The following is an 18,808-nucleotide window of genomic DNA, read 5'->3' on the forward strand; positions in this document are numbered from 1 at the left end:
ATTCTCTTTCAAAGTTCAGGGCTAAATTTCAAATTGATTCACAATTTAGATAAAAAGTTATCAATTCTTGAATATCCGTTTTACAAAGGGTTTTACAGAGAAAAGTGTAAACATTAAAAAATGTAACCAATATAATAATATTTTACACACAAGCAGATCATCAACAAACAAAAATATAGCAACAAAATTTGAAACGATTTACAACAATTTTTTTTTTAATTTTTTTTTGAAAAAAATAGTAGTAACAGTTATTTACAGTCACTAAATCTACGTCTTTTACATTCTATTAGATGTTCCGTAACTATTTATATACATTTTTTTGTCTTTGGATCCCTGGAGAATTAATATCAGAGTTTTTAATATTTCCTGCATACTTTTGGTTGGGACTGTACCTATAGAACATCCTTAACTATTGTTTCTTTAATTTTTTTAAATTTAACAGAGTTGGAAAAGTATGATTCGAAAAATTCTCAAAATTATGGAAAAAATATTATTATGTTTTATTTATAAAATTTTATCAATTATATTTATTAAAAATAACATATCAAAATAAAAAATATATATTTGTTTATTCACAATATTACGAATTTTCTCAAGTTGTATCAATTTTATCCAAAAACGGGTTACATCATAGAACTAGAACTCTCATTGAATACACTGTATTTTAGCGTGGGAGAAGAATGGACACATGTGCTGCAGGCTTTGCTGGGGGTGGAGCTTCTATTTCTTCATTTCCAATAGAGGAATTTATAATTAATGACATTGCAATAAAATTAAAAAACTAAACTTGCTAGTTACTTATTTTCTTTATAGATCCCTTTTAAGATTTATTTATCTTTCTTTGCTACGATAGAGTCTGAAGCTATTTCAATGCAGTACTGGCGACGAATAATTTTCAGTCTTACATAAAAAAACTAAAGTACAATGTTTAGATACGAAACGTTCTATCTCTTTATTCGCAAACACTTTGGAAAGGGGACTTTTGAGAGCGCCTTCCTTGGAACTCCGACGGAGCGAACCGTATTCTGGCGTGGGACAGGACGAGCCGAGCCACGGATGCTGCGTTCTCTGCTGGGGGCGGCTCGACGCTATTCTTTTTTCTCCCTCTCTTCCCTCACTCTTCTCTCCATCTATCTCTTCGGCAATCTTCTTTTTGTCCGCCTCGTCCTTCTCTGTCCTTCCCTCACCCTTCTCTCGTCTCTCTCGTCTCTCTCGTCTCTCTCGTCTCTCTCTCTCTCTCTCTCTCTCTCTCTCTCTCTCTCTCTCTCTCTCTCCTCTCTCTCTCTCTCTCTCTCTCTCTCTCTCTCTCTCTCTCTCTCTCTCTCTTTCTCTCTCTCTCTCTCTCTCGTTTCTTTCTTCTTGCACGCAGTGTGTACCTCTCATCTCCGTCCTTCCCTGCGCTCTTCCTTCCATTCTCCCCCCTCGTCATCCTCCGGAGCTAGGACTCGTCGTGCCTTCAGGAAACGGCTGTCCCACGTACATGCAGGCGTATGCGTCGTGCGCACGCATATATGCGTGGGCCTTTACTGCGTGCGGTGGAAGGCAAGGAGGGGCAACAGGTGGATGCGTGCATACGTGTCTCGAATAATACGGGTATATGTATAATATTATGTACGTATGTGCATGCGCGTGTACGCGTATATACGTGCCGTCCGCGTCCGTCCGTCCCGTAGAAGTTTTCCGTGCAAGATAAAGACCCCGGCCGTTTTATCGTAATTATCGTTACCCACGCGGGATCCTCTAATCTGCGTGTCGTTAATTCGTCGCTAATGTACGATCCCGCGCGCCAGTCCGATCTTGCATGCGAATGCGTCTGGATCGCCAGGCATCAATACGTTCGCGCAAATGATACGAATAAAGGGGAAATAAACTCGGCTGTTATTACGGGATCCACGATCTTTTCTTCTCCTCTCCTCTCGTTGCCGTTATTTTCTTTTTCTCCTTTATTTTTTTTATACGCTTTCCCTCTCCCCGCAATCCCGTGTCGCTGTATGTACCACGTAGAGAATGTGAATACGCGCCGCGTATAGCCAATGCACGATCGCGCGCGCAGGCCAGGCACTTATCCTTTCCGAGATTCTATTCAAGGAAGCCGATCCTGAATAGGGGATCCCAAGGGCGCCTACGTAATCCCACCCGCTATTGTGAGGACGCCAACCAGTTTTCTTCCCGAGGCTCTTTTTCACGCTCTTTCCACCGAGCTGGCACAAAATGCGAGGAGCCCAGGAGGACCCACAGTGCGTATATATACGCACCGAGCGCGTATGCACTCGTATGCAACCATTGTCGTTCGTACGAAGGCCCGTACGAACCACCCCCTCCCTCCGCCCCGGTCTTCTTTCCATTTTCTCCCCGATTTCTGATTTGTACCTCCCTCTCGTGGGGATACGCGAGATTGAAAAGAATTGCAGTTTTCCGAGCTCAAGCTTAGCACGAAAGAGAGTGAGAGAGAAAGAGAGAGAGAGTTTTTTTTTGCTTTTTGTAAGTAACTTGGAAAGAAATGTTATTTTTTTCAACAGAAGTTCTTGCGGATTAAATTTTTAATCCGCGACTCTATTTTAATTTACGGTTTAACCCATTAAAGTGCGATTATCACTGTTGGTCGAAAAAATGATAGCCTGAAATTCCAGTATCGCACCCTGGGTCATCACAATTCGACTGCTCTGATTTCTCAGTAGTTTACTTCATCCGCGATATCATCGCAGCGTATCTCGCTTTTTTTTCGAACCGCGATCTAGAACGTTCGTATAGTTTTCATGTTCGGGGTATCAATCTTGCTAACAAGTACAAGTAATTCTCTGTCTTCAAATAAGCTTCAAATCGTACACAGAAAGTTCTTTAAACCCACCCGAAGACAGATTATACCGCTCGTTAGAAGGGGATTAAGAAAGGTTTATTTATTCGTTGTCTTTTACAACTTGCTGAAATCCCTCTGTAAGATCATCGCTGCTCCGAACGGGCGCAAAACGGCCCCGGTTTTAACAATCCGAGAGAAACGTAATTGAACGTCAAAACAATACCTGGAAGTACCTGGGAGTCTGGGAGTATACTTTGAAATACGGCCTGCTCGCGCGGTCGGCAATTATCAAAGGGTATCCTGAAGACCCAGAGCCCTTTACGAGTCACGCTGAAGACAGGAGCCATCGTAGATCGTATCGCGCGCGTCCCTCCCCTTTATCTCTCCCTTTTCTCCGTTCTCTACGTTTATCTCGGCGGTTCCTACCCCGTTCGTTCGTCATCCTCTTTCCACAGCCCTTGCGTCTTTGTTTTTTCCCCCTTTTTTTCCCACTGCGTTATTTCATTCCACACGGAGAGAATTTTCTCTTAAAATTTACCCTGAAATCATGGTAGTTGTGGGACAACATGTACCACCAAGAATTTTATGCGAGCTATTCTCATTAATATCTATCATAATAAAAAATATTAATATCTATTACATTAAAATATAAATTATGTTTGATTAATTTTACTAAAATATATCTAGGAAATTTCAATAATTTTTCAAAATTGACCAATCTGGTTGATAATTTTTATCACGTTGTTTGTAAAATGTCTTTTGTATGTTTGTAAATTTCTTGGTTGCCAAGTTGTCTCAAGTTTGTAGTGAATTTAAGGGTAAAATATAACAAAAAATTCTCTCCGTGCACGGATTTATCTTGTTCTTAGATCGTTACTTCGAGAAGAGTCCTTTCAGCCGTGACAGAAGTCCCAGATGTTGCTAAGTTTATCACGCATTGTCCCGCTTAACAAGGGGAATAAATGATCGAAAGAATTATTTATTTGTTATTTTTGATATTGGTAAACGTCTGATACGACAAATTGCAATTTATTGCAAATGTACACTGTTTAAGAAGTTTAAACAAAACTTTAAACGGCCTTACTTAACGGTGCGTACCAAGTCTTGATGTAAATCAATTTGTTAATTTGCTTATCTTATTTGTTCCGGGATGATGACCGCGCGAAGATAAAGTACACAAAAGATAAGAAATGCGGGAAGTTATTGACAATTGTAAAACATAAACGAAGATAGCTTGTAGATTGTATCTCGATAACTAAGACGATTCGAGGTCTTTGTACAGCGAATATTTAACATTCCTGAAATTGAATATTAAACTACTAAAATATTTTCCGTCGTGCTACGCTCAGCTTATAGCACACATCGAACACGCTTATTTTATTTTGTTTGCATAATTAGTTCAAAAATTGACTGTGTCTAAAAATATACGTGACCAGTTACACGTGTATGTGTACGCTGATAAAAGCAATCGGCGAATAATATAAGAACGAGAGGAAGTTCAAAGTGCAACGATTCGAGAAGCACACTCAAACGGAGATGAACGCGTGGACTCAAGTGGAAGCGCCGAAGGAATCGCGGAGTTCAGCGTTCATTATCGCATCTTATTGCGTAGACTTATTTGCATATAGATCTGTGTGTGGAAATTAATTGCATAATATTCGATCGGATGGAACCCCCTTGCATAAGTGAGCCTGACATCGCCGATTTCTCCGCTCGATACGAAGGCACACATATGTTTCTTCTCACGTTATATTCGACGCGAATTCCGCATGGATTACTCACAGTTTTCCATTGCAATTTTCCAAACTTGTTCATTGAGTTGCTCGACGAAATAATGCGAGAATATCGCTAACAATGGCACGAGTCTTGAATTAAAAATATATATCAAAATCTTTAATTGATGATGTAACTTTATCATTGAACATTTTATTAATGTAATTAATTATAGACAATGATTTCATACTTTGATCGATAGTAGTAGATAGATAACTATATCTGCAAATATTTCTCGCGATAAAATCTTTAATATTTCACATTTAAGCGGGTATAGAAAATCGTTTTTATCGGCTTTTAATTTAGATTCTCACGAGCGATACTCGCGCTATCGTTTGTCAGAAAGTGTCGTCCCAGCCAGTTTTATTATTAACGTTATATTTCGTATATACAGACGGGCTTACGGTGCAAAGTGCACCGTCAGATCTGTTATTATTGTCGATCGGCCGGCCGATACGAGATAAAACAGACTCTCGATTCTCCAACGTATGCTTATCGTTTATTCTGACTTTCGAAAAAAGACCGGATGACTCAGTAATAATTATCTGTGGCTGATCGGATTGTTAAGAGGATATTCAAAATTGTTACTCCCCTCCCATCCCTCCTCATCACTCGGCAGAACATTTCGTCATTAACAGCATGCAAATTGCTCATCTCCGATAAGACCTCCATTACGTGTCTTTTACATCGTTATAGTTGTTGCGCATTGCATGACGTCGATCTTGCGGAACAGGTCGAGAGATAACAATGAAAATGAGAGACGAATGTGACACTCGCAAATGATCAACGTAATAGCCATTGAATTTCAATTATTTTACGCATATTAATTGTATCCTTATACGTTGCATGTATACAGAATTAACTGAGAGAGAACGCACAAAGTTCCGCTTTCCTGATGCTGTATTGTTACCACGAGGTCATTGGGGAATTCGACAAATTTAACGGCTGAAAACGGGCGTGACAAGTGCGTGCACCGCGTCTGGGAAAGCGCGGGGAAGGGCGTCTCGCGAGGTTTCTCCTCGTCATGCATGTTGCAAGGTGTCCGCGTTGGTAGTGGTAATGACGGTGGTGGTGGTGGTGATGGTGGTGGTGGCGGCGGCGGCGGTGGTTCCTTCGCGGCCGTCGAATTAATAGGCCATCTGCTCTTCCCTGTGCCTCCTTTAAGGAAGTCAATGTTTAGGAAGTCCATGGGAAGTGGCGACAACGGAAAGCCCCATAAAGCCAGAGAACCAGGAGAGGACATGGGAACGGACCCTCGCAAGGAAGTCGAACGGTCCTACACGGTGTCCCCCTTCGTCTTCTTCGTCCGCAAAAGTGGACGCGGGGGTGTGCGTGTGTGAGCTCGTCCTTGTTGTCGACGTGCTCGAATGATCGCGGCTGAATTGCATAATAATGATATTTACACGCCACGAACACTGCGCATTATGCAAATCTTAAAACGATACAACCGAATTCTACGCATGAGATAAAATAGTATTTTATAATTCGTAAATTACTGATATCAGCTCGCTAATTAATTTCAACCTCACTGATACACTGAGAAAAAAAATTTAGATAAAAAAGAAATATTTATTTAAGTGGCTCCTAATAGCTTATTTGCTTTTCACTTAATTAAAATAAAAATATCTAATTCTAAATAAATATGTGTATTATATTAAGTAAATAAATCGTTAGGAGCCATATTACTTAATAAATATTTTTTTGGATTTAAATATTTTTTCTCAGTATGAAATTAATATTCTGCCGATGCAAAAACAAATTGACATCTTGTACCTCTTTGCCTGGGCAGTACAAAATAAAAGTAGTTTGGAATATCTTTTTCCCCTTTCCAACTTGTTATTCTTTCTGTAGAACATTTGCAGGAATATTTTTCTCTTTGCAAATTTTTTTTCTCTTTCTGCGGGATATGACTTCGGTAAGAAACGACGGTTCGGCATAATGAAGGCAAATTCGTGCGCGTTTACGTGTGCGCGCAAACCGCAACGGAGCACAGAGCTTGTTTGTGTCTTTTGATCTCACTGCGTGGTTTCTTGATCCTCGGTACCCTCCATGGAGTATTCGATACGGGAAAGAATGTCGTCGATCGGGTATATACACATGCGATGATGAACGGACAGAGATACTTTGTTGGCGAGAAATTAACCGTAAATTTCTACGACGGCCACCATCGTCGCGGCGCATCGCGAACAGTTTTCCTTTTTCTCAGGTTTCGAACGTTGGATAATGTCGTTGAGAATAGATCGATATAGATGGCCGAGATACGCACGCGATAATCTGTTCCAATTTATTCAAGTGGTGTCGCAGGTAAATATAATATTTGCAGAACACTCAGTGCGTCTCCCATTTTTAAATCCCGAGTGTGATAAAATTCCGATACTGCTGATTTTTATTATAGTCGTAAACCCTTTTCTAAAAATTTTTACCGGTCTCCTCAGCTATAAAAATATTGATCAAAAGATATCATTTGCCATAATCGCGTATCAAGGCTTGTGAGCAGACATCGATCAGGGGGTCATTTGTATTCCCCGTCCTAGAAACAATTTGTATTCTCTGAAATCACGAGATTTACAATATAATTATGTACACAGTAAAGCTCCATCTGTTGCGATCAAATAGTCTGGAGATGATAAGATATCGATATGTCGCGCGCAGATTTGTAATTAGAGATCTCGTAGGAACGCACTTGTCCGCATGCCTGATAATTCTCAAAATCGAGCATATCCTGAAATTCGACTGTACGGCGCGGAGGAGTTGACCGCGGCGAACGGAAGGAAGGCACCGCGTCCTTTTGCGGTCTATCAGTCGTACAGCGTACGGCACGGGACCATGTTGCCGGCAGAACAAGATTAATAAATCCAAGGGGCTGCCGCTCTGCCTGGTAACAATAACGAAACACCTTTTATGCACGCGTGGATTCCACCTCTTCCTCCTCCGCGGCCGGGCCGCTACCACAACCGCCATCCTCGCCCGTCTCGCTTCATCCACGTGAGCTTCTTCACATTCACCTGCTGCTATTCGAAGATCAGCTGCCCTAACCGCCACCTTGGCAGCACCTTGCCCACCTCACTGTCCTCCTTCAACTCCACCGCCACAGACGGACTCTTCCTTCGAGTCTTCTTATCCTTCTTCCGCTGCCTCCGCTGATCCTTCCTCCACCCTTTCCCTCTTCTTCTTCCTCGTTCTCCATTCGCGCCTTGCCTTCGTTCTTCTTCACCGAGGCCGTTTTCCTTCGTCTTCTCATTTGTTTCGTTCTACTCCCCGTCTTCGCGGCCTTTATACCGCCAGCACTTCGGCTTCTTCTCCTCCTTCTTCTTCTTCTTCTTCTTCTTCTTCTTCTTCTTCGTGGCTGTCTCCCCGGGGCAACCGCATGCCCGCGCTCGCTCGAGATTTTTTCCAAAAAATCCAGCTGCGCCGATCTTTTATGGGGGTCCGGCCACTCGCTATTCCCGAGTGCGCGACGTCGCTGCAGCTTGCGCACTTGTGACACGCATATTCCATTTTCGAGGCGAGGAGACGCTGCTGGTCGGATGGCCTTGCTGGTAATTAATCGCAGCAGTATACTCTAGGTAACGAGGTTTCATGTTATGCGCGCGGCGTAATCGGCCACTCGGTTATCGTTAATTTATTATCACCGCGCTCCTCAACCAGGCGCTCATATTCGGCGTTATACGCCAACCGCGCTTTCTATATACTCATCCTCGCTGTTTGTTCTACGCTTCACGCGCCGCGACTTTAGCCTCGCGAGTAGACGATTATCGGGAGAAAGTAAGTGTCAATTCGCGAGTGTTAGCGCCTCGCCGTGCATACCTCTGGCTTTTCTTTTTTTTTTTATAAGGCATCGAGCGCACAGTGCAAATTAAGTTACGTAAACGCAGCGGCGGCGTGTAATGTCAACGGCGTGTCGTTGGCGCGACACGGCACAGTAATACGCTTTGACAAAATTTATTCGTTATTCGGCAGGTGATCGGAGGAGAACCGATCGGGAGCACCGATGAGAGACCCACGAGGAATTATTCATCTGCGGTGCCACGAGCGTTCGGCGCGCGCGAATATGCGTGTTTCGCGTAATTTAGATAATACGCCCGGGTACGGGGATATGTGTTACTCTCTTCGTGCCGCGAGTTACACTTTGTAACACGCGCGCCCATCGGCGATAAGGGGGGAATCGTGCGTCTGAATCGCTTTGCGCGCATAACCGTCGCTTAATTCCGCAGCGCGGAATAGGCAGCTCCTCTACAATCAGTTTGTAAAATGTTCGTAAACGGCATCGGAAATGATTTTTATCAACTTGGAATTGATTTGAATTGATAAATAAATTAGCAGCACGGATGATACACAACCATGTCTCTGTATATATATTTTTTACTACAGGAAATGTTAATGCAGAGCGAAATTTGAATAATTTTTGAATATTCTTTTTATTTTCTTTGCATCGAAACTCAGCGTGCACACCACTCGACGAATAGATGCCGTATAGAGATATCCACGTCGATGATGTAATCAATGCGTGCGTTATGTTAAAAAGTTACAATGCGTAAGAACATAAATTCTACGATGCTGTAAGAGCGATAAATCAATTGGAACGGTGCATATATATTCTTCGCGAATTGACTCGAGATTCTTAATGCCGTGTATTTTTAATACGCGTTTATTCTTATTCACGGCATTTAAAATCACGCATTCGCGGAATGCACGCAAGAAATCCAGTTTGCGGCATTCCCGGTCGCATCGACGGACACGGCAGTCGAGCAGAACGAATCCCGGCATGGCGTCGCGTCAGGGTCGCTTGATGAAATTCAAACGGGGTCCTGCCGAGCGTATCGGTTACGTTTCCACCCCCAGCGTCTTGCGACGGCGTCTCGAAAAAAAGGGTTGGCGCCCCGTTTCTTTCCCACGCGTCAACGAGGATCTCGGCTACGGGCGGCCGGCAAGCCGGCACACCGTTTCAAGACCAAGAGCGCTCTTGTGGATTTGTGAGGGTAAAAAAAATCCACAGAATAGAAATAAGACAAATGCATGGAGAAGTAGAAGACTCAATATTGAATTCACGATAAATTTACGACACATTCGACGTAACAAATTACATCTCGGTAGAATGTTCAATTTCTCTCAATCCGCGATTTACAGGGGTTTTTTCTTCATTTCTTTACTTGCGTCTGTATTTTAACGAAATAAAACTGACGGGTTGTGGCCCGATTGGAAATTCGGAGAGCGAGATGAATCGATAATGATTAGATAATCATTAGGCAGGCGGGCGCATTTGGCACAGCCATTACCGATCGATCCTTTCTTCCCAGCGCCGAGTCCCGGTCGGCGAAAAAGCCCTCCTTCTGTTCTCCTCCGCGTAGAAAAAAAAAGAGGAGTCCACCACTGTGGGAGATCGCGTACGCAGGGTGCAGGCCGGAGTCGTGAGGAGAGTCGTGCGAGAGGAAGCCTGTGCGCGATGTGCGAGAAGGACGAGGAGAATCACCTGCGGTGCACCTGCTGTGCAGGGGGCTCCTTCGGTCCCGTATTAAAAGTGTATCAGACGCTCTCCGGTTCCCTCTGCGTCCCCTACGCTCGCCTCTGTGTTGCTCCTCCGCGTCCTCCTCCGCCTATGTACTCCTCCACACGCCACGGAATACCTGATGGCCCTTCGCACGATAATTGCCCTTCAACCGTCTTTCGTCTTTCGTCTTTCGTCTTTCGCCTTTGGTGGAAACGATCCGGTTGCGCGTGTGCGCACAATCGGGCCCGTTCCTGCAAATTGCGCACCGTTAGCGATCGTCCTGCTGATCCGCGAAACATTGTTAAAGCGCGAAGCGTGTAATCCTATAAAAAAAATAAATAACAATTTAATTATTACATAAATTACATCTTTTATGCGTTGAAATGATACTCTCTAAAAGTCGAAGGGTGAAATATCACTCAAAATGAGTGTAAGGAAAAGTGAAAATTGAGCCTGTGCACTTCGACTTGTCACTCTGAGAAGGAGTAAAATTGCGCTCTATAAGTGAAATTGCACTTATTTCGAATGTAGTATATCAGTGTCTGGAATGCAGTAGGAGTGAATTAAGAATCACTCTACAATTTTTTGAATGGAAAATTTCACTCTGTTAGAGTCATTTATCAGTCGATGTTTAGTGAATCGTGATTCACTGTAGCTTTACAGTATATCATTCCGATAGAACCACTCTAAAAATTTGGGTGGAAAATTCACTTCTACCTTGTGAGTGCCCGCATTTATTCAAAATTAGAGTAACAACTCTCTCTTTTGAAGTGACAATCACTCTAACATATTAATGGCGAAACCACTCTATCAAATTTAGAGAGTATTAATGAGCTTTTTTTATATATGTCTAATAAAATATTTTTATATTCTGCAACAACGGAGCGCAACAGCCAAGAATTATCTTTGAAAACGTAAAAGATGAAGGGTTTAAGGACTATCGATGGACACGTAGTATGTAAGGTAATGCGTGCTTCTTCGATCACCCTTTTCTTCGTTCGCTTCAATGCCTCTGCTACTACCGATGCGAGATGGCCATTGGCCCGTTTGAAAATTGCCCTCGCAACCGACGTTGCCTGAGCGCGTGCTGGATATCGGGCTGTGGAGGAGGCTAATAGCGTATGATTGCCAAGCTTTTGCCCCGCTGAAAGAAACAATTTTGCCGCGCGTTTCGCCTTTTGAATTGACTCTGACGGCATAACATTCTCGTTTGGCAAAACATTTCCTCACAAAAGCCTGATTTTGCATTTATGCAGAATTCGTCAATTGAAATTTGCGCTCGAGAAGTAAAAGAATGTCTTCAAAGGAAGGAAAAGAGCTCGCAAGAGTCCTCTTTGAAACATTCCTTTCCGTTCGACAAGAGTGCTTTTCATATAAAAACCTTCAAATACACGTTTCTAAACGCGTATAAAAGCTATGCATAGCTTCAAAAGTCTGATGGTTATCTCTCGATATTCGACTTTTCCCTTATTTTTATTAGGATATATTCCTCCTTCTATCCTGCCCTTTACCACTTCCTGTTACGACCGTCTCCTAAAGAGATCGCATCAATTTGCTTTTTTCCCTAACGGTCTTCTCGAAGAGATACGTTTCCCGCACACGTATACCGCGCGGCCGCACTCGCTCGCGACGGACAGCAGGAGTTAGCGACCAACGGCCAACAGGTGTATAGCAGGTGCACACCCCGTGCGCCTTGAAGAGCGCACTGCGCAGAGCTAAAAAGTTTCACGTCTACCTGAAGGTCCCACGCGCGAGAAGACGACGCGACTTTCAACCGTCGTTTTCGGTGGAACGACATCACCCTTTCGACGTTCCCACCCCACGAAGGTGTCGCGCTTACGAAACAACGACGACATTTCGGGCAAACTGTTTTCTGATCTCTGTGGTCTTTGACAGAAGAAACATAAGACGTCTTAAAGACATCTTTAAGACATCTTTAAGACGTCTTACGTCCCGATTTTGAACATGGTGCTGTCTGGGGTATATCATGATCTACAGTTAACATTGTAATTGCTTATTGTACAGAATGTGTCACACGATGAATAAGGCGGAAAGGTATTATCATTTTTGTCAGTAACGGTTGTATGCAACGGAACTGTTACGGTGCTAATAAACTGTCTCCATCGAAGCTCTTTCGAAATGTAAAGCTTGACATAACAGAATCATAACGTTACATTAAACGAAACGACGTTCGTACGCTGAGAGGCACCTAACGTAATAAACATCACGCTGAATGGAGCGGTGAAGGAAGAAAAGAAAAACAATCGACGAGAGACCGCGATGACGAACGAAGAGCGGGGGATAGTAGTAATGAAAATGCAAATGGGTTATTATGAGAAAAAGAAGAGAAGGAACGGGGTGAGGTGGAAGGAGAAGCTTAAAGAGATCACCGGTAGAAGAAGGCTACAATGCAATGAGGCGAAAACGGTCCGGATCGAAACGAGGGAGGCGAAGCGGAAAAACGGCGAGAAGCAAGAGAAGCGGAACAAGGGGAAGAAGAGAACGACGAAATAGAAATGGAGAAAAGGAAGATAAGATCGAACGAAGGAGAGTCGAAACGGAACTACCTCTCTCGTGGTATAGAGAGGTAGAGGAAACGAGCGGTGAACAATACGGCGCGGTGGAAGCACCTGCGTCTTATTATCGATCATCTATCGATCCGCTGCTCCCTGTGCTCGCAGCCTACCCTTCGGAATCACTATACGACGGCGGCGGCGGCGGCGGCGGCGCGGCGCGCGTTGTGTTTTCGACCGTTAAAAACCCACCCTGTCGTGGAGGAAACCGTCAGGTGCTTCTTCCTGGACGGCAAGTGCAGGCGGCACAAGTGCCTTTTCGATTTAATGACACGTTGTCCCACACGAGCGCGCGGCCGGCCAACGCATACACGCGAGCACCTTTCGCCTTCCTTGAGGTCCTTCCGAGTTTCCGTTGGCCGTGCCACCGGGCCGTACGCGGCACTTCTAATTCTCCTAAGGAGAAAGAGAAAAAAAAAAGAAGAAAAAATGTAGGAAACGCCTCGGAAGTCGACGAATGCGTCGAATACGTCGAATGCGTCGTTAGATAGAACGTGCTGCGAGCCGTACAAAAGTACAACCACCGAAAAGTGATCTTTAATCTTTTGTTGTATGAACGCGCGAAAAGATCAGAAGCCGCGAACTGTGAGGTCGTCGGCTTCATTCGCACGTGCGTGCCGTGACGATCGACCGTAAAAATGATAGAGGCGTGTTTTATCTGGAAGACAATGTTGCGCGCGCATTTCTACTTATCGAAATTCAATTGGGTTTAATGATCGCACCTGTACGTCCCTTTCTCTCTGCCGGAACATCGTCGAGACATTCCGGCAGCTGTAGCTGTACACAAGGGACCAACGTATCCCCCCGGTGTTGGTGATGGTACATATGCGTGTACGTACAGGTGGAAGGCATGATCATGAGGCTCCTCCTGCTCCTCTCCTTCCTTCTCCTCCTCTTCCCTCCTTTTGCGGGCTGTCTGCCTTTGTTGCGATTTTTCATCCGCTCCTTAGCGACACGGGCGCATCTACAACTGCTCCAATTGCGCGTCTCTCGAGTACCTATTAATTAAACATTAATGGCAACAAGCCTCGCGTTTCATAATTCTTGCCGAAACTGTAATTTGCAAAATGCGACAGGTTTTTTTATTGCTCGAGGTTTTAGCGACGCCAATAAATTCAGCCGATGCAATCGATAATTCAAAGTAAAATGCAAGGTTCCTTTTTTAAATCGCCCGGTGTCGCGCACAATGTAGGCTAACTTAACACTTTCAACCATCTGCCCGGTATCGGGCATATGCTATAGGGATAACATCGAAAATGATCCGAAACTGGTATGAGAGATGAAGAGAGAGAACAAAACAGGCTCTCTCTCTATAAGATCCTGGCACTCGCTACCCGGCTGTCAGTAATCCACCTGTTGATTTCCAAATCAAAATAATATCACGGTTGCCACATTTTCTCGATAGTCGCCTTTTTTCCTCGAGTTTCCCGAGGGAAACGTAAATATCGCGGCGCCGGAAGTGGGTGAGGCTGTAACGCGTTTGCGAGATAAAACTTTATGTCCGTCATTATCATATCGATATAGAAAGATACTTCCTTTCCTTCTCACAGATACGCCAGGTTCTTCCGTGATGCCTCTAGAGCATAGGTGGTTCATATTTATGATGATAATGTTAATTACTCGTGGTACTCGTTACGGTGGTAATTTTTAAATAATATCTTTTTTGTCTAAAAAAAGTTAATTTATAGAAAATCATGGGTGATAATTTTTAAATATAACTTTTTGTGTCTAAAAAAAAGTTTTTTCGTAAAAAATCATGGATAATAATCTTCATTGGAAAGAGAATTTTTTACTATCAATTTCTGCATCTCTCGTGCTCGTAAAAATCACGTGCAATTGTATTAATGTTGTTCCCGCGATAATTTTATTCGCAACACGTCGACTCTCCATTGAGAACGCTGATTTCCGCAGCGATTTCGCTTAATCGCTTTCAGATTCCATTGTTGACCGCCGCGCCGGTGGAACCCCCCGGTGATCGTGGCGGACCGCGGGGGTGTAACGGGGAGCAGCGAGGGCAGGACACTCTCTCGGGCAAGTCCTGATTTATGAACGAAATCTCGAGTAAATGCTCGTTTCCGCGCTCTGCCGGGCGTGAAATGACTTTGGGCGAGTTTCTCACTGCGACCGGGGGGCGCAATGGCGCATCCGCGATGCGACAGCGAGTCGACTATGCGTGCAGTTCCGGTCCCCGTGGAAGTGGAAGTGCCGGCTTATACCGCCCTGTGATCGTCATAATTTCATAAACAATCGCTTTTGCGCTGGCACTTTTGCCTAGTTATAGTAAAATATATTTATGATAAATTGTATTTTTTCTTATATATACGTTACATTGATTTTATTTTCAAAAACGATATAAATAGATTAAAAACACAAGGGAGTCAAGTAAGTATGAAATACTTTTTTATATATCTTTTTTCAATAAAAAGCAGCAGAAATTGTACACTAAATGCAACATTTTAGCATTTTCATGGACCAGGCAAAAGTCGGCGAACTGTACAAAAAAGTTGCGGTACGCAATATTAAAGGCAATATTAGTACGTAATTTGCTGGTAATCGGCAATGTAATCGAACGACCGCGAGAGGGGAACTAACGACGGCGCTGTCCATACGCGCAATTGCGCGTACATTAAGCAAGATAATTCCTGCGACCCGGGGATATAACGAGGGATTACATGGCCGTTTGAGTTTCGGCCGCGACTTCGGCGACGACGACGGAGCCGGAAGCCCGTTCCCGCCACAATCCACGGCATTCACATTCCCCCCGGGAATCGCCGCAGTGGGCGCGGCCGATGACTCCGAGAGCATCGAAATTAAAGGGTTACGCCGCGCCGGCTTTTCACTCGGAAACAAAAATCTGAAATTACGATCGTGTTACGGGCGTCATCCCCGCGAACGGGGGATCCTTCCTTAATGATTTCCCGCCGTGCTCGTTTCGCTTTTGATTAAACAACGCGAGTCTTCAGGCACGCAATATCGCGGCCGTCGACGACTAATTTAAATTTCTACGGCGTCTATATTAGTTATTTAACAACTGTCTGCGATAAGCGCGCAATTTTTCTTTATTTTCGTTATTTTATCTGCGTCCCGCATCTTTTTTTCTTTTCGCAGACGCCTGTTTTTAACATCGTACTTGTCCGCGTTTGTGTAAAGATATCGCGGCTCACCCCCCTCGTTTACCAAGGCGAGGTCGAGGGTCGCCTTATAAATTAAGCTTTTATTGCAGCCGGCCTCGTCGTCGGCCGCGGACGAAAAGCCTTTTATTCGTTCGATAGGAGTCCCCCTCCTGCCTTCGATTTAACGAAAGCCGGCGGCGGGAGAAGAAGAAAGCGGGATGACTTAGAGCGGAAAGAGGAGCGACGAGGGGTCTTCTCCAGCGAAAGGGAAAGAGGAAGATAGGGATTCGAAGCGAAGAGGGAGAGAAAGAGAAGGAGAAAACTGTCTTATCTGCTCCCCCATGATTTTTGCTAATTAACCTCGCCGCAGGCACCGCTTCGTTTTTGTTGCACGAGAAGAGATTAGCTCGTTGCTCCCGAAAGATCGGGGGGGCGCTCCTCGAGGGGGGCGGTGCTCTTCCATCGCTCTTCTGCACACTTTTTCTTCGTCGATCTAACAAGATCGACTATCGACTATTAATAGATTATCTGTAGTTTAAACAAAATGTTTTGTAAATATCTAATCTTGTATCTTTTGATGCTATCGATAAATCTTTGGATTTCTTAGGACTGTATGGAAGTTACATCTGATTTACGCGCTCTCATCTCGGCGGGAATTGCACACTCTGTGTTTACAATTCGGCTCTTTATCGTTCCCGCTGATATCGGACGTAGACAGTCGGGTCAACTCGTCTCCTCTTCTTCCTCCGTCCGCGAGGAAGTAAGAGACGAAGTGTGTTCGCGACACACAAACGCGCGCGCAGCTGTGAGCAAAATGGCATATCTCCTCGTGTCGGCTTATTTAATGTCTACCAATAATGCGCGGCACCGTTAATTAGCGAGCGCCGCGGTAGATATTGTCGGCGCGGGAAAAGAAATAAGCGACGCTCGAGCGACACGATGACGATGATAAACTTTTCCTCGAGCAGTATTTTTGGATCGAGTTCCGCACGTTTCTTTCGTTTAATTTCTCGTATACAATAAGTCGTTACCGAGAATGTCGCACATTACAAGAATAGACGGAGATTGAGAGAGAGAGAGAGGAAAAAATCTTATCGGAGCGAAAACAGCGAAAAAAAATCACGCCGATCACGCAGATTATTATTATGACGCAAATGACTGGCTCGCGACGTCGCTCTATGATTATGTTGTGAATTTCGTACCTAGAGATTTATTTCCTCGCGCGACGCGCGTCTCGAAGAAGACGTGACATTTAAGCGAATAAAATTTCGCTTTTCGACACGTAGGGACTTGACTCTCCCGTGCGTCGGTGCCGCGTTAATATCCAGATTTCGTGTCATTATAACATCGTAATTGCGTCGCCGTGCCTTCTTCCGTGACTCGACTCGGCCGCGATTGTCTTCCTTCGATTAGAGGCCGCCGCGTCAGGTGTTGCCGGCCTCTCGATGCGGTTCCTAGTCGTATCGGGATTTAATGACCGGTATAATCGTCGTCACGGTGCACGCACGGGTGTCTAAGTGGTCGGAACGACGGGAAGGGTTGGCGGGTTGGTTTTATCGCGCCGTGGAGAGGGAGGTGAAGGGAAAACGGATTTTTCGCCGGGGGAGCTTCTCTCTCTCTCTCTCTCTCTCTCTCTCTCTCTCTCTCTCTCTCTCTCTCTCTCTCTCTCTCTCTCTCTCTCTCTCTCTCTCTCTCTCTCTCTCTCTCTCTCTCTCTCTCTCTCGCGGCTCAAAGGTCGGATCCGATAATACTCACTCGTTTTGACTGACAGTCCACTGTCGAGAGATAACAATGCGCCGATCGTTTATTTACGTTGGCGTAAATGGACGCGTGTCTCGGCACTCGGATATATTATACTTTCCGCACGTTATCGTACTTTTCTTCGTGCGAAAGAGGAAGAGGACGACTCGACGTCGTCGGTCGTACGAGACGTACGCGTGATCGATAGTCGCGTTTTATATAATATTTGCTAACAATGTTTGCGATAGAAGTGCATTGCCACGCTGCGCTCTTTGCGCTTCAATTAATCATCCGTTGGAAAAAAGTCACGATAGAATGATTTTAAATAATTTATCGAATATCTATGCAAACGTGAGTGCGGTTCTAGCACAGATATAATTTGCATCATACTTGGCGTAGATACATGAAATAGGAACTATTACTTGTTAGGTTAAATATATATTTTATTATAAGTAAACTTTATCTAAACAATTCATTAATGTGAGATAACATTTTATTTATTATTTGAATTATAAATATGACATTCTTTTTGGTGTGCTTTATTGTACGCAATTTATAATCTAGTATAGATACTTGTAAATACATATATTGTAGATATTGAAGAAATATATTTAAGTTACAATTGGTAATTTATCAATAACTGGTAAGTAACTGTAGAGTACATTTTTTAGTTTTTACTATATATGTATATAATATATATAGGGGAGACCGGGGCTAAAACGTCTACGGGGTAAATACGTCTAATCAAATATCTCGGAACCTGTATATTGTGCGAACTCGCTATTAACATTGTAAACGCTGCTTATAGTACCCATGTGACCAACGGAGTTTCGGCAGGTTACCTGCCGTGTTATGATTTTTACGAGGGCAAACGTGTTTTCGAAAGGTGAAAGTTACATTTTCTGCGCGTGGAAATTTTGTAATATCTGCAATAATATTTGCTCTCCAAATCTCGAGGTACGTGATTATAAAGAGTAATGCATCCTGAACACGAATCCAGTGTAGTTTTTTCATTATCGTTGATGTCTAATATTTCGCGGGCGATCAAACCTGAAACTTGTGTTTGGGGCTAATCGGTCAGTAAGCAGTCCGCGTGCATTTCCAAGGCATTTTCGGGCTCACTGCATATGGAATATGGATGAGACGGGAATTACAGCCGTTCAGACACCGAATAGAGTCATCGAACGTCGAGGAGTGAAACAAGTCGAGCGAGTGACTTCTGCGGAAAGAGGAACCCTCGTAACTATTTTTTAATAATGTTTCGCATAAAAATTTTAAATAAATTTTTATATTTTTCTCTTAAAAAACAATTATTGCATGTATC

At 43.9% G+C, this 18,808-nt stretch overlaps 2 long non-coding RNA genes across 2 annotated transcripts; one reads left to right on the forward strand and one right to left on the reverse strand.

Annotated features, from left to right (window-relative positions):
• Positions 1 to 8,969: 8,969 nt before the first annotated feature.
• On the reverse strand, positions 8,970 to 17,872 carry LOC139782858 (uncharacterized). Its single transcript, XR_011721035.1, has 3 exons — positions 17,500 to 17,872; positions 13,354 to 13,629; positions 8,970 to 10,381 (listed from the first exon to the last, which is right to left on the reverse strand). It is a non-coding gene; the product is annotated as an uncharacterized lncRNA (long non-coding RNA).
• Positions 17,873 to 18,178: 306 nt separating this feature from the next.
• LOC139782860 (uncharacterized) lies at positions 18,179 to 18,362 on the forward strand. Its single transcript, XR_011721036.1, has 2 exons — positions 18,179 to 18,214; positions 18,293 to 18,362. It is a non-coding gene; the product is annotated as an uncharacterized lncRNA (long non-coding RNA).
• The last annotated feature ends 446 nt before the right edge of the window (positions 18,363 to 18,808 follow it).

This window comes from Temnothorax nylanderi, unplaced genomic scaffold, assembly GCF_030848795.1.
Source record: "Temnothorax nylanderi isolate EJ_2023f unplaced genomic scaffold, tnyl_v1.0 TNYL_tig0446_pilon, whole genome shotgun sequence".
NCBI classification, from domain to species: domain Eukaryota; kingdom Metazoa; phylum Arthropoda; class Insecta; order Hymenoptera; family Formicidae; genus Temnothorax; species Temnothorax nylanderi.